This window comes from Ambystoma mexicanum, chromosome 5p, assembly GCF_040938575.1.
Source record: "Ambystoma mexicanum isolate Mex_15411 chromosome 5p, UKY_AmexF1_1, whole genome shotgun sequence".
In the NCBI taxonomy this organism is placed as follows: domain Eukaryota; kingdom Metazoa; phylum Chordata; class Amphibia; order Caudata; family Ambystomatidae; genus Ambystoma; species Ambystoma mexicanum.
This window is the reverse complement of record NC_090930.1, coordinates 351,573,393-351,588,718: the sequence shown is the minus strand read 5'-3', so window position 1 is coordinate 351,588,718 and position 15,326 is coordinate 351,573,393.

Genomic DNA, 15,326 nt, shown 5'->3' with positions numbered 1-15,326 from the left:
AACAAACCAAGTGGGTGGGCCAAGGTTTCTGATCATACAACATACATCTCCATGACGTTGAAACCAGTACTCTTTAATACCACGCATATTTGCTAATAGATTTGTAAGATTTGCCTGTAAAACCTCATCTTTTTGTTGAACTTTTTGTAATAATTTTGTAGCTGTCATATTTTGAAAGTGTGATCCTGATTTTAATATGTGTGCAACTCTGTAACATAAAGCTGCTAGTTCACTTTCAAAGAGTAGGTGGAATATGTATTCCACATTTTGTCGAAATCTGGCATCTTCAGAATACATTCGTAATGAGCGATATTCTGATGCTGATATTTGAATAGGTCTATCATCGTATCTTCCTCCTTTGCCAGTAGGAAAGAGTAGAGGAAAAGCACGTGCTTCTATACTTATTTCCCATATGCTGATTGGTGATCCTTTTGTTTGACGCATTTGGTACGTTTCCAGTGCATCTTCTATGGTGTCATTAGAGTGCAATGGATGTCTTGTATAATGGTCTAAAGTGTTTGATATTGTAGCAGGATCTAGGAGCTCAAATTGGCCAGCTTCTTGTGTCTCTTGAATTATTTCAGTTGTATCTTTCAAGTTTTCTTCAATATTAATTTCTTTGTAATATTCCTTATTCTCTTTAAGATATTGCAGGGCTTCTCTAACTTTATGTAAATCTACCAGTTGTTGCCAAATTCTTTTGTCTTTTGTAGGTACTCCATTTACCAAGATAATTAAAGAATGTTGCATTGGACGTTGCACTCCTAGAGTGTGCACATTTTCTTTTAGATCTAATGGTAAATACACTACTTTTCCACGAATACCTTTCACTAATTCAGAGGGAGGTAATTTTGCAGTTTTTGGTTGAAGGCGTATTATTGCTTGAAATGGGTGCACTGTTTGAATTATGATGCTCTCATATAAATTAAGTTGTTGAAGGGGTTTTGGTTGTGGATATAATTCCAAGTTATTTGTGATAGCACGTGAAGGAGTTTGGTTGTTGTCAAGTTTTGTAGTGCAGTAACTGCAAAGTATTATGGGGTCAGTTATTTCCCGTGCATGGCACACACGTCACTGCAACATCCCAAAAGACGTGCGCGATGAGCACAGTGAAAGCGCACAACCTCGGCGCATACACCAGAAAGTGGGCGGAACACGGGGCGTAACGCGCGGAATGGGGAACAACTCGCGAAAACAAGGGCGTAACTGGGGATGTACTGCAGGGAAGCAGACGGAACGCCCACACGCACCCGAACCACACGTATTCATGGAATCGAATAGGGCAAAGCCACGCACAGCGAAAGACACGCACAAGCCGATACACGTCCGCCACACGAAGGCAGGCGGTAGCGTCCCTGCGCATTACAAAAGTGGCAACATTAAGCAATTGTGCGAGCGGGGCACGTGTATTTCGGGGTTGCGCGGGAAGTTACACACGCGATTGAGCGGGATACTTGTATTCCGGGGGTTCGTGGGAAGTCACACATGCGATCTAGCCTGGGGGAGCGTGCTACGTGTATTTCAGGGGTTCGCGTGAAGTTTCTCACTCGATCGGGCCTGGGGGAGCGTGCTACGTGTATTTCAGGGGTTCGCGTGAAGTTTCTCACGCGATTGGGCCTGGGGGAGCGTGCTACGTGTATTTCAGGGGTTCGCGTGAAGTTTCTCACGCGATCGGGCCTGGGGGAGCGGGCTACGTGTATTTCAGGGGTTCGCGTGAAGTTTCTCACGCGATCGGGCCTGGGGGAGCGGGCTACGTGTATTTCAGGGGTTCGCGTGAAGTTTCTCACGCGATCGGGCCTGGGGGAGCGTGCTACGTGTATTTCAGGGGTTCGCGTGAAGTTTCTCACGCGATCGGGCCTGGGGGAGCGGGCTACGTGTATTTCAGGGGTTCGCGTGAAGTTTCTCACGCGATCGGGCCTGGGGGGAGCGGGGTACCACTCACCGTCTGCCTTGCGTGTAGAAGAACGCGTAGCCAACACCCGCTGTGAAGTAATAGCGTGTGAACCCCAACGGATGGAAAACACACGCACCGCACGAAAAGCACGTACAGAACATAAATGCACGCGGGATCACCAAGCCCTGCCAGGGCAACGCCCGTGCGCAAAACGTCACAGACGCGCTTACGCTGTAAGGGCCTTTGGTCCAATGAAATCGCGTACGCGTGCTGACGCGCTTACGCGCTAAGGGCCTTTCCTCGATTTTCACGCTGACGTGCAGGATTTTCACGTGCCAAATCACTCCGTATCAAGCTGGCCACGCGAAAACACACGGAAGACCACGCTCCTGCCCAGAAGGCCGAATCACTGCCCCCCAGTGCCCCGAGCAGCCTCCCACGTGCCATCTGCTGCTGCCTGCCTGCCTGCCTGCTGCCACCGTGCCCTGCCATTTGGTGCCTGCACATCAGCCATCTGCAGGGGTCCAGTTGCTGTGTCCACCCCTGCTGGTACAGAAGACTCCCGACTCGAATAACATCGCTCCACAGCCCAGCCCCAGGACCCAGTTGCCCACCCACTCCTGCCCCTGGGGTTGCCATGTCGGGCACATCCACATCTGACCTCAGTGGCAACCCCCGGCCAGAGGGGCAGAGGGGCACCAGCTTCACTGCCACCGAAGTTGGTGTCCTGGTGGAGCAAGTCCTGGGGCAGTATGATGCCCTCTTCGGATCGTCCCGCGCCAACAGGGAAGGACGGGAGAGGATCTGGGCCGACTGTGTGGTTGCCATCAACGCGGAGGGGGTGGCAACCCGCACCATCCAGAAGGTCAAGAAGCGCTGGGAGGACTTGAGGTCCAGGACCCTCATGAAGGCCCGGCGCCTCGTGGAGGGGGGCCGGGGGCCGCATGAGTACCATCCAGTTGAGGGTCCTGGAACGCGCACACCCAGCGCTCCACGCCCAGGTCCTTGAGAGGGAGACCCGTCTGGAGTTGAGCGGTAAGTGGCCAAGCATTGCTGTGTGAGACAGGGCATGTTGCAGTTGCTGGTTGTCTGATACTTGCCTGCATGTGTGACATAGGCCATGTACGCATGTATGTGTGCAGGGACATCATGGGAATGCATGTGCGACCTGTAATGTGTGAACCACACGGTTGTTGCATGTGTTTGAATGCGACATGGGGAGCCCTGTGCAGATTGCACACATGAGAGCATGGCAGTCTCTGTTCCTGGACATGGGTGGGGGCGAGGGATGGGTGCTGATGCCAGATACATATGTGGTATCCATGTCTGTGTGCCTGACCTGCGTGTCTGTGACTTGTGAGTGCCATGGATGCATGACACATGTCTGTGACAATATACAGATTCACTGATGCAGCCTAGTCATCCTTGTATGCACTGTGATTGGGGTGTACGGGGCCAGATGGATGTGACTGAGGTGAAGTGTGTGCATGTGATAGGCATGACCCATGATGCATGTGAGTCCCATTACATTGTATGATTCGAGAGTCCATTGGACATGCATTGAAATGTCCATGGCACGCACCATGACTGTCACTGTGTGTGTTTTGCCTGGACTGACACATGTGTTGTGGTGTGACATGATGGAAGTGTACTTTGACAGTGGCACTCATCTGCTATTGCTTCCTGTCTAGGGGACCATTGTACAGTACCCTGATGCTTGTGTTCTATGTCTCCCTCTACGCAGCGGCTAGTGAAGGAGAGGGCGGAGACGGCGCTGTGGAGCAAGGCGGCGGGGATGCCCCCACGGCTGCAGCGGAAGGGGTGGGTGAGCCCCCACAGGGGCCTGCTACAGCGGTAGACGGCGAGGAGCCATCCAGGTTGGTGGTTTCCACAGAGGAGGAGGAGGCCGCCACTGAGGCGCACATGGGGCCTGGTTGGGGCATCCCTGCTGGTGCAAGTGGTGCAGTACAGGGGCAGGGGCAGGAGGCAGCACAGGTCACCGTGGAGGGGCCTGTGCATGTCGCTGTCCCTGAACCTGTGGGTGCACCACCTTGCACCAGCAGGGATGCCCCGTCCCAGGCCCGTCCGCAGGTAGAGGGGATGTCCATGTCATCTGACTCCCCTCCACCTGCGGACGAGGGGACCCCTGGCCGTGTGGAGAAGGTCCTGATTGGGGTCGCGATGCGCACGGCTGTGATTCGTGATGCCGTGCGTGCTTCCCAGGAGGAGCACGCACGTCAGCACGAAGAGCACCGTGCCGACGTGGCCCAATTGGGATCGGCCATGTTCGGGGGTTTCCTGCATGTGTCGGCCAATCTGGCGGCCCTCTCCTCCTCTGTGGAGACTATACGCCAGTCGTTCTCCTTGCCGTCTTCCGGCCCAGATGCCACCAGGGCCCCCTGTGGACCTGCCCTGACCAATGCAGCCAGCTCGGTGGGGATCCCATCCCTGCCACAGTCGGGAGTCAGAGGTCCAGCAGGGGTGGACAACACAGCAACTGGACCCCAGCAGATGGAGGATGTGACGGCATCATCGGGCAGGGCACGTGCACGACGTCGTCGGTGGTTTCCATCATCCTGAATGCCGTTTGCTGGCAGAGGCAGTGGCGTCAGAGGCAGCAGGCTCGACGTGGGAGGCATCATGGCTCGGGGCCATCAAGATCAGAGGGGCAGGCATCGGCCGGAGGGCAGGAGAACCCTGGGATGGTAGTGTCTTCCGTGTGGGAGCAGTTGGTCCAGCGGATAGGTGCGGAGCGGCAGCGGGCGGAAGAGGAGCGGCTCACCATGGTCAGGGTGGAGTTCTCCATGCGTCGGGCGTTGAGGTGGGCTGAGTGCCTCGAGGAAGCTCGCAGGGAGTTTGAGGTGAACATGGGGTTATCCCTGCGAGACTTCGGGGCCAGGACAGAGTCCCGCCTCCAGGACATCGACATGGAGTTCGATGATGCCCTGGCCGGCAACATCACAGAGTGAGCCGCAGGACTTGCCCGCTGCCATTGTATATAGTTATATAGTTAGTGGTAGGTTTCCTTTAAATTATTTTTTTTTTATTTGGTTGCGATTGGACAATGCGCCACTTTTTTGTATATAGTTCAGTTTTTAGTTAGTTGACATAGTTAGGTTTCATTTGGTTGGGCTCATGGACCCGGGATTGTCTTGTAAATAGTTGTTCTATGGATTTTTTGATTTTTTGGATTTTTTTCATGGACATTCATCTTCTTTTTGTTGTTTTGCTTTGTGGTTTTTCTAATTTCATTTCCATTCTAGTTGATTTTCAATACATTTTTATTTTCATCCTTCAATGTGTCGTATCATCTCATTACTTTCATGCATGTCATGTTGGGTGTTTTAACATTCACTTGCAGCCATTGTGTGTGACAGACATGTGTTCATTTGCATTATTTACATTGGGTGTGTAACATGTAATTGCCATTGATATGTGGGTGGATGTGATAGTTGGTTGGGCCTTTTGGCAGGGGAGGATGGCCATTACGGACATGATTGGGGATTGTTGGGACCCAGGTGTAGTGGGGCATGGATGGGACATGGGCGAGGGCCTGGTGGAGGGTGCCCCGTAATGTTGGGAGTTGGGGGTGGTGGGGGACATGAGTTGGACATGGGTGGGGGCCTGCTGGCAGGTGCCCCACAGTGCTGGGGGGTGGGGGTGGTGGGGGACATGAGGTGGACATGGGTGGGGGCCTGCTGGCAGGTGCCCCACAGTGCTGGGGGGTGGGGGTGGTGGGGGACATGAGTTGGACATGGGTGGGGGCCTGCTGGCAGGTGCCCCACAGTGCTAGGGGGTGGGGGTGGTGGGGGACATGAGTTGGACATGGGTGGGGTCCTGCTGGCAGGTGCCCCACAGTGCTGGGGGGTGGTGGGGGACATGAGTTGGACATGGGTGGGGGCCTGCTGGCAGGTGCCCCACAGTGCTGGGAGGTGGGGGTGGTGGGGGACATGAGTTGGACATGGGTGGGGGCCTGCTGGCAGGTGCCCCACAGTGCTGGGGGGTGGGGGTGGTGGGGGACATGAGTTGGACATGGGTGGGGGCCTGCTGGCAGGTGCCCCACAGTGCTGGGGGGTGGGGGTGGTGGGGGACATGAGTTGGTGTTCATTAGTTCAAGGAGACATGTGCCTTTGCTGGGGGGCATGCCCATGTTGGGTGGGCTGCCTGCGGGACATGACCAGGGATGCAGGGTAGTCCCTTGTGGGGTGGGCTGCCTGCAGGGGCCGTGGAGGGTGTACAGGGAACACCTGGGAGGACCCACACTGTCAAATCACATGTAGGACTCCCCGGCACCCCTGAAATACACGTACCCTGCTGAAATCGCGTGTAAAACTTCCCGCGCACCCCTGAAATACACGCGCCCAGGCTATTCGCGTGTGGAACTTCCCGCGCACCCCTGAAATACACGCGCCCAGGCTATTCGCATGTGGGACTTCCCACGCACCCCTGAAATACACGTACCCTGCTGAAATCGCGTGTAAAACTTCCTGCGCACCCCTGAAATACACGCGCCCAGGCTATTCGCGTGTGGTACTTCCCGCGCACCCCTGAAATAAACATACCCTGCTGAAATCGCGTGTAAAACTTCCCGCGCACCCCTGAAATACACGCGCCCAGGCTATTCGTGTGTGGAACTTCCCGCGCACCCCTGAAATACACGCGCCCAGGCTATTCGCGTGTGGGACTTCCCGCGCACCCCTGAAATACACGTACCCTGCTGAAATCGCGTGTAAAACTTCCCGCGCACCCCTGAAATACACGCGCCCAGGCTATTCGCGTGTGGAACTTCCCACGCACCCCTGAAATAAACGTACCCTGCTGAAATCGCGTGTAAAACTTCCCGCGCACCCCTGAAATACACGCGCCCAGGCTATTCGCGTGTGGAACTTCCCGCGCACCCCTGAAATACACGTACCCTGCTGAAATCGCGTGTAAAACTTCCCGCGCACCCCTGAAATACACGTGCCCAGGCTATTCACGTGTGGAACTTCCCGCGCACCCCTGAAATACACGCGCCCAGGCTATTCGCGTGTGGAACTTCCCGCGCACCCCTGAAATACATGTACCCTGCTGAAATCGCGTGTAAAACTTCCCGCGCACCCCTGAAATACACGCGCCCAGGCTATTCGCGTGTGGAACTTCCCGCGCACCCTTGAAATACACGTACCCTGCTGAAATTGCGTGTAAAATTTCCCGCGCACCCCTGAAATACACGCGCCCAGGCTATTCGCGTGTGGAACTTCCCGCGCACCCCTGAAATACACGTACCCTGCTGAAATCGCGTGTAAAACTTCACGCGAACCCCTGAAATACACGTAGCCCGCTCCCCCAGGCCCGATCGCGTGAAAAAGTTCACGCGGACCCCTGAAATACACGTAGCCCGCTCCCCCAGGCCCGATCGCGTGAAAAAGTTCACGCGAACCCCTGAAATACACGTAGCCCGCTCCCCCAGGCCCGATCGCGTGAAAAAGTTCACGCGAACCCCTGAAATACATGTAGCCCGCTCCCCCAGGCCTGATCGCGTGAAAAAGTTCACGCGAACCCCTGAAATACACGTAGCCCGCTCCCCCAGGCCCGATCGCATGAAAAAGTTCACGCGAACCCCTGAAATACACGTAGCACGCTTGCCGTGCTGGTACAGGGTTAGCGCAGCCCTTTGCGCTGGATTGGGGATTTTGATGGCTTTTCCCTGCGCGGAAGGCGTTCTTGGGGGCGTAACTGGCGCTGCTGCAAGGTCGCTGCGCCACTGTGCGCCACGGCTGGTTTTGGTGGCTGGAATCCATGAATACGCTGTGCGCGGAAATGGGTTTTGGCGCACGCGGCTGGCGCAAGGATTCGCACGCGCACACTGTGCGCCAGCCGCGTGCGCCACTTGTGCGCTGAATTCTATGAATTACCCCCTTAGAATCTTCATTGTCTTCTATTTTGTATGATAGGTCTACAGTTTTTCTGTTACTTTTATAAAAATTTCTGCGGCAACATACACACACACGTGGTTTGGTACTTCTGCTGAAGTACTTTCAAATTTTACTATTTCTTTTTTGTATGTGTGTAGTGAAAGGGTGCCATGTGCACAATTGTTACGAAGTTGGTTTACATCTATTTCATCTTGTAAGTGGGTTTCACTTCCAAAATATTTTGTCTGGATATAGTCGATTTCTTTTAGTAGGTCTTTTGCTGTACCATGTAGAAGAATGTTATTTAAATTGGCTAGTGCTAAAGCAGGACTTTTAGCATAGTACAGTTTATAAACTAGATTTCTTATACTTGCATGATGTGTTGATATCCTTTTGATATCATGGAAGGTTGTTTTGCAAGTAGGTCCTGTAATGCAGGCCAGTGAATGTCCTTGTAGTCCTGTGCACTTACATACTGGACAAGCATCCATATTTTGCAGTAGTTTAATTTTGATTTTGTCTTTGCTTTTCACATATTGATTGAGGAATTGGCGTAAAGACTTGAACATTTTTTTGGGAATGTTACACATTGACGTGCATGGCCATTTGTACATTAGATGTTCTGATTCAGTTGAATGGAGGGGTAAATCTACGTTTTCAGGGCATATTTTTGTAAGGCGTACTTCTTGTTCCATTATGGTATTATTAACGTTTTCATAAACTCGACCACTGCTATGTATGGAAATTGTATTTGTTTGCTTTTGTTTTTACGCTTCTTCATTAAAGTATGGTTCTGTGCTTGTAGTGTGACTCCATTCACCTCCACAGTTATTTAAGAAGTTATTTCTGTTGACATTTTGTTTATTGAGAAGTCTTTTTTGTAATTTAGTTATTAGTTTTGTTAGCGGTTTCATTCTGTTTAACACTAAAATAAATAACTTTCTTTTGAGAAGAATTGCACTGTCTATCAACGCTTCTAAGATTACTTTCCTACGATAGGTGTGAAGTGTTGAACCTGGTTTCTCTCCTGTTTTAATAAGATTTTGAAGGACTTTGTGACGGAACATTTTGGCTAAAATATTTTTCTTGGTATGCTTATCGAAGTTTTATTTGTAGTGATAGTTGATTTTCTGTTAATTGTTTTTTGGGTTGTTTTTCTTTTTGATAGAGGAGGCAAAGTTTTTGTACTAGAAATTTCTTCTGTTTCACTACATGACTGTATTAGCTGTTGTGTTTCAACTTGTTTTTACAAATTCTGCTATAGATGGATGTTTATGTTGGAGATTTTTCTTTTCATTTGCTCTACTTCTGGGTTCCTTTCTATGGAGTTGCTTTTCGTTAGGCATTCTTTAGGGTGTGTTGAGAAAAATACAGAAGGTATGGTTTGGGGTGTTCTGCAATGCATGTGTGTTGTGTGCATGAGTGTTTGAGTAAGATGATAAAGATGTATGTAATGGTGTGTGATTGTGCATTGGGAAGTACAACTACTAGGGTTGGGTGTTCTTGAATTAATGTGTTACTAAACTGGGGTTCAGATGACAGAAAAAAGTAAGCCAGTGGTGTGGAGAAGTATAAATAGTATATCTAAAGCTATACAATTAAAACAGTTGTTTGTTCTACAACATCTAAATTCTAGCGGCTGAGTTGGGTAATTTATGTGTCGAAAAATAGGAATTTGTGGGCCATTCTGCCAGTAAATCACTGTTTAAGACGGGGGGATTTTTGGTCAGAATGGTGCAGAATCTCTATTTTTAGGCACAGAAATAGCATGAATTAACTTAACAGTGTGTTTGAGTAATAATTCAAATATTTTGGTAACATTCTACTTACTTTTTTTCTAAAATGAGCAGTTTGCTTCTTAGTTGGTTTTTGTAAAATTCGGCTGCTTCTTTTCAGGAGAATGGTCTTCACTGCAATTGTAAAAGAAAGAAATTAGTAATTTGGTTTGTATATAGCACTGTTTTTAATTTAGACATAGATTTTTTAAATTGAAATGCTCAGCGCCTTCCTCAAAACCATTAAAACTGTCTTATGACTAACTGTAGGAAAGAACATATCTTTACTATGGCTTGTGAAATTCATAATGTACCAATGTATACCACTATTCCTGTAACTAAGCTTTTCCACGTAATATTGAGTCAATGTCATAGCCTGCTTTTCCACGTAATAGTGAGTCAATTTCATAGCCTGCTTGTCCTATATAAATGTAAGTAATTATATAAATTAAAAAAATTAAAACCAATTATGTGTTTCTACAAATATTATTGTTTGAGATTTGATCATAGAGTGTACATGTAATTTTGTTTGATTATATGTAGTCTACATATTTTATTTCAAAAATGTTAGTTTAACATTAATTGCGTGTGTGTGTATGAAGAAATTAAATGGTATAAAGGTTTGTAAGTCACAGTTCATTTTAGGACAATGAAAAAAAAGTAAAAGTCGGATAGAAAATGTACTGTTTGGGAAATATGCATACCTGTAGTTTGTGTTCATGCATATGGATATGGACGAAGCTGCAAGTAGAAATCTTGGAAACTTGTATAGTATTTCTCGTAGATCGTGCTTGCCAATGGTATGAGACTTGTATTCTGAGAGATTCACCGTACATTTGTAGTGCTGATCTATGATGATGTAGTTACATGTAGAGGTCTTGGATTTGATTGGTGGATGGTCATGTGATTTCTTAGCTACATCCAATGAGGGAATGGCACAGAAAGTGAAGTGGAAATGGTAGAAGGGCTGTCCATGTTACGATATGTTCGCGGACATGGCGGTAGTTCGAGGACAACGCGTATTACATCTGGGGAATTTGAGGTGGGGAGGCATGCAGATGAGATTGAATGTAGATCGGGATTGGTCAGTAAAGTTTAATGAGTGTGTTGTTCTAGGAGAGGTTTTCTCAGATATTCTTTTTGCAGAGAGAAGAACAGATAGCTATGGCTGAGTGTTTAAAAAAACAGATTGTGTGGATTTTGGGAGACTCGTGGATACATTGGTTGAAGGTGCATGCAGAAAGCTGTGGAGTATCTATAGATCTTGGATTCGCACATGTGGAAGTGCACTGGCATGGAGTGCGTGGAATGAAGTGGTTGGACTTGCTACCTCTCTGTGCAACTTTGAAGATAGAGGAACATCCAGACATAATTGTAATTCATTGTGGAGGGAACAGTTTAGGACATGTGTCTGGAATTTCTTTGCAATTTGCACTGAAAGAAGGACTTAAGAAGATCATGGACATGTTTCCAAAGTCCAAAGTAATTTTTTCACGGATTACGCAGAGACAAATGGGGCTTCGTTCTTTCTCATGTGGTCCACAAATGGAGAAAGCAAGGCGTAATGTTAATAATGCTGTTTGTGCCTTCCTAAGAGATTTTGGCATGTTCTCTTTTCACAATGAAAATATTATGTTTCATAGTACATACATTTTTCGCAGAGATGGAGTCCATCTTACTTATGCTGGCAATCAGATTTTTCTGAGAAATGTACAAAATGCATTGCAACCTTTTTTTAGAAATACAGCATCCATTTTGAAGTAGGTGTTAAGTATTTATAATTTTTGACATACAAACACCTCCCAAAGGCTCTTTTCAGAGCCACCACTTCCTCCCAGAGAAAAATGCAATGGTTACAATAGGGTAGCACCCCAATTTTCTTTATGTTTGCGAACTGTCCGCGGGCTTTCAAGAAATACAAAGGGCCCTGCTTTATTTATCTTCACTTCTATTTTTTAACTGTGAAAGGCTGCTCTGAAAAGAGCCTTATTTTTTTTTTGTTATTTTTTATTTTTGTTTGGTTTTTTATACACGACACACTAGGAGAGGAGGGGAAAGGAGGGTAAAGGGGGGGACACAAACCACAGGGATAAGAAAGGAACGAGCTGAGAGAGGAAGATGTAGAGTGGGTTTTATTTGGGTAGTGAGCAGGTCTTCTCGTGCTGTGAGACGATAGTCTCAAAAGCACTCTGAAGTCGCTCCCCCTGCAGAGTACTGTGTCACAGTACATACATACAACTGTGACCCTCGAAAGGTAAGGGTCATCAGAATTCTGTATGGCCTGTGAGGCAGCTTGAGGAAGACGCTGTCCCACAGAGGTGTTCCTTGTGGTGACAGGATCAGAAACAGAGGATGAAGTAGAGGCAATCAACCTACTACGCTCTTCGCAAGGTACAACCTGGCGAATGGCCCCAGTGTGTAATGAGTTGATGTGTCGCTTCGTGGTAGTGGTCCCAGAGCAGTACAAACCATGCCTCCCGCGACTGAGTACCATTTTGCACTCATTGCAGGTGACACGGTTCGCACGAGCCTTAGGACCATTCCCATGAACGGTAAACAACCGCCACACCCAAGAATCACGCCGAGGGCGGGTAGTAGGGATTTCCTCTACCTCATTCTCGTCATCCTCTTCTTCCTCCTCTGTATCCTCACTACTGTTCCCCTCTTCAGGCCCTTGGGGAGATGGTGGTGGTGGAGGGGGTGGGGGTGGTGCTGAGGCAGATGTTGCACCAGGTGGCAATAGTGGAGCCATGGATGTCATCGGCTTGGAGATGGAAATCTCAAAATCTGCAAAGTATGTAGCAAAATGCAGTGTGCTCTGTGGAATAGTGAGAAACACAATGAGAATGAGCTCTAGGGCCTGCTCTTTTATAGGGGTGCTTGTACGTGGTTCGCTGACATGCGCACCATCCGCAAGACAGATCGAACACCAAAAAAGGTTCAAAAAGTCACAAAAACTATGTGGACACTTAGGATTAGTATGTGGGATTTGTGGTATGGTGAGTTTTTAATGAGAAATATTGTGGATTACTTGGAAATGTACTTTAAACTGTTCGGGGACATGAACAGTGTCCACATTCAGAACACGCGATCAGCGTAGGCGCGGTTACATGATTGCTTCGTGAGCATGTTTGCTAAGGAAGCGGCCGTCCGCAGGACACCCACTGTACGGACGTTGTTTTGCGCATGCGCGTTGATGTTCTACGGACAGTGTTCGGGTCCGGAACTAATTAAAAGTGCATCACACGTAAAACGAACAGTTACGGACAGCCGTTTGTTCTTAGGACAGTTTAACTTACTTGCGAACAATATGGACAGACATAGCGTCCCCAGCACACCTCCATTTTCGTTTATTTACGAACAATTCAGGACACCACGAGTGTTCTTAGAACAGTTTAAAATTGTTAGCGAATACTACGAACAGGCATAGTGTTCTTAAGGACACCTCCATTTTTGTTTATTTACGTACATTTCAGGACACTACGAGTGTTCTTAGAACAGTTTCAACTTGCATGAGAACATTACGGACAGATATAGTGTCCTCAGGACACTTACATTTTTGTCTATTTACGAACATTTCCGAACAACCGCACTCTCTGTGGACACCTAAATTGGTTTTAACAAAAAGAACTGAAACTAATTACAACACAATATAAAAAAGTAACTTTATTTGACATATATTAACAATTTATGACTGAGAAGGTGGGGCAGAAACGGAAACAAAAAAAAGGAGATTAGGGTTTTCAACATAATTGGGATCAGGTGAAAAAGGGATGGAAATTTCATAAAAACGTTTTGGTCCATGGAGAGGGTTTGGGGTTAAATGAGTGGGATATGGTGAGGGGGGACAAGTACAGGTGGGACAATGGTATATTGTTGTTAGTTTTAAGTGATCTTCCACAAAGTTTTTTAAATTGGTATAATATGCCATAAATTGGTCCATTTTTTCATTTATGTGTTCCAGAGTGTTATCCACTGCTTCTTTTTCTGTAGTAGTTTCAATTTGTGTATGTTCTGTACAAATAAAATGTATATGTTAAATGTATACAAAATAATATTTATTAATTGGTTTATATAGTAAAGTGTGTACCATTAGGTGCACTATCTTCTGACATTTCCTCTCCTGGGGAATGCTCCTCTAGCCACTCCAGAGTACTACACATTTCTGTGAGAAAACAAAAAAGTATTTTTTTTTTATCTAATACAGAAAGTTTATAAATATATAAGTAAAATGAAGTGCACTTACTATTTCAGGTAAGATATGTGATGAGTAGTCTGTACGCCTGGTCTTGCTCTTAGTTGTGGAGTGTCTGTGAGGTAATCATGTTGGAAGCCACTTCATCTTCTTTTGGTATATTCCATTTTAGAACATATTGTATTTAAATGAATGGTTAGTGTGTTACATATATGGGTTACATTTCTTAAGTATTACTACATATACTTTGTATGTGTGCTGCTTTGTAAATTTGTTAAATGTTCCTATGTTATGATATAACAATTACACATACCCCCCCAGAGTTTTTAGGTGGTGGTACTGTTGTCCGAACATGTCCGCGGACAGTAAAATTCAGTAGAAAGGGTTCAGTATGTTCCATATTACATGTACATAAAGTCAAAGTTATTATTGTTAAGTTGTGCTACTAAAAAACTATGAAATTCAGTAAAAAAAACTTTGTTAAAGGAACGTTATGGTTCAGTTGCTCTAAGAAAAACCTATGATATTCAGTAAAAAAACGTTGTTAAAGGGACGTTATGGTTAAGTTGCGCTACTAAAAACCTATGAAATTCAGTAAAAACACTTTGTTAAAGGGACGTTATGGTTAAGTTGCGCTACTAAAAACCTACCAGATTCAGTAAAAAAACTTTGTTACATGGACGTTATGGTTCCAAGTAAAACCGAAAAACCCCTGAAATTTGCCAGTTATGGTAAGCAAAGCAACCATAACTCGTGCCACCACTGTGCACTGCTAAGACTAACACCCAGGACATCAAAGATGACATCACAAATGTCATTGATGACATCACTAATGACATCACATGTGCATTTACCTTTCATGAAAGGTCTGTACAAGGGTTTCTTACTGTAATGTTAATAAAAAAAGTGTCAAGGATCATTGGAATAAATATCAAGGGCTAATTAGTCCATCCAGTATACTAAGGTGCTCATGTAGAAACATAGGCATTGTGTGCAGCATACATGATGGAGGTTCAATATTCATAAGCTTGCCATGTGGCCTAGATATGTCAGTAAAGGAAAAAAGGGGGAGCCAGACATGTGATGTCATCAGTGATGTCATCAATGACATTTGTGATGTCATCTTTGATGTCCTGGGTGTTAGTCGTAGCAGTGCACGTTGGTGGCGCGAGTTATGGTTGCTTAGCTTACCATAACTGGCGAATTTCAGGGGTTTTTCGGTTTTACTTGGAACCATAACATCCCTTTAACAAAGTTTTTTTACTGAATATATATTTATATATATAAATATATATTCAGTAAAAAAACTTTGTTAAAGGGATGTTATGGTTCCAAGTAAAACCGAAAAACCCCTGAAATATATATATATATATAAATATATATATATATATAAATATATATTCAGTAAAAAAACTTTGTTAAAGGGATATATATATATATATATATGTATATATATATATATATATATATATGGGGTTTTGGTGGGGGGTTTTGCGTTGGGTGGGGGTTTGCATGGAGTTTCCCACCGCACATATGTAACAATTGACCTTCACAATACGGTCAAT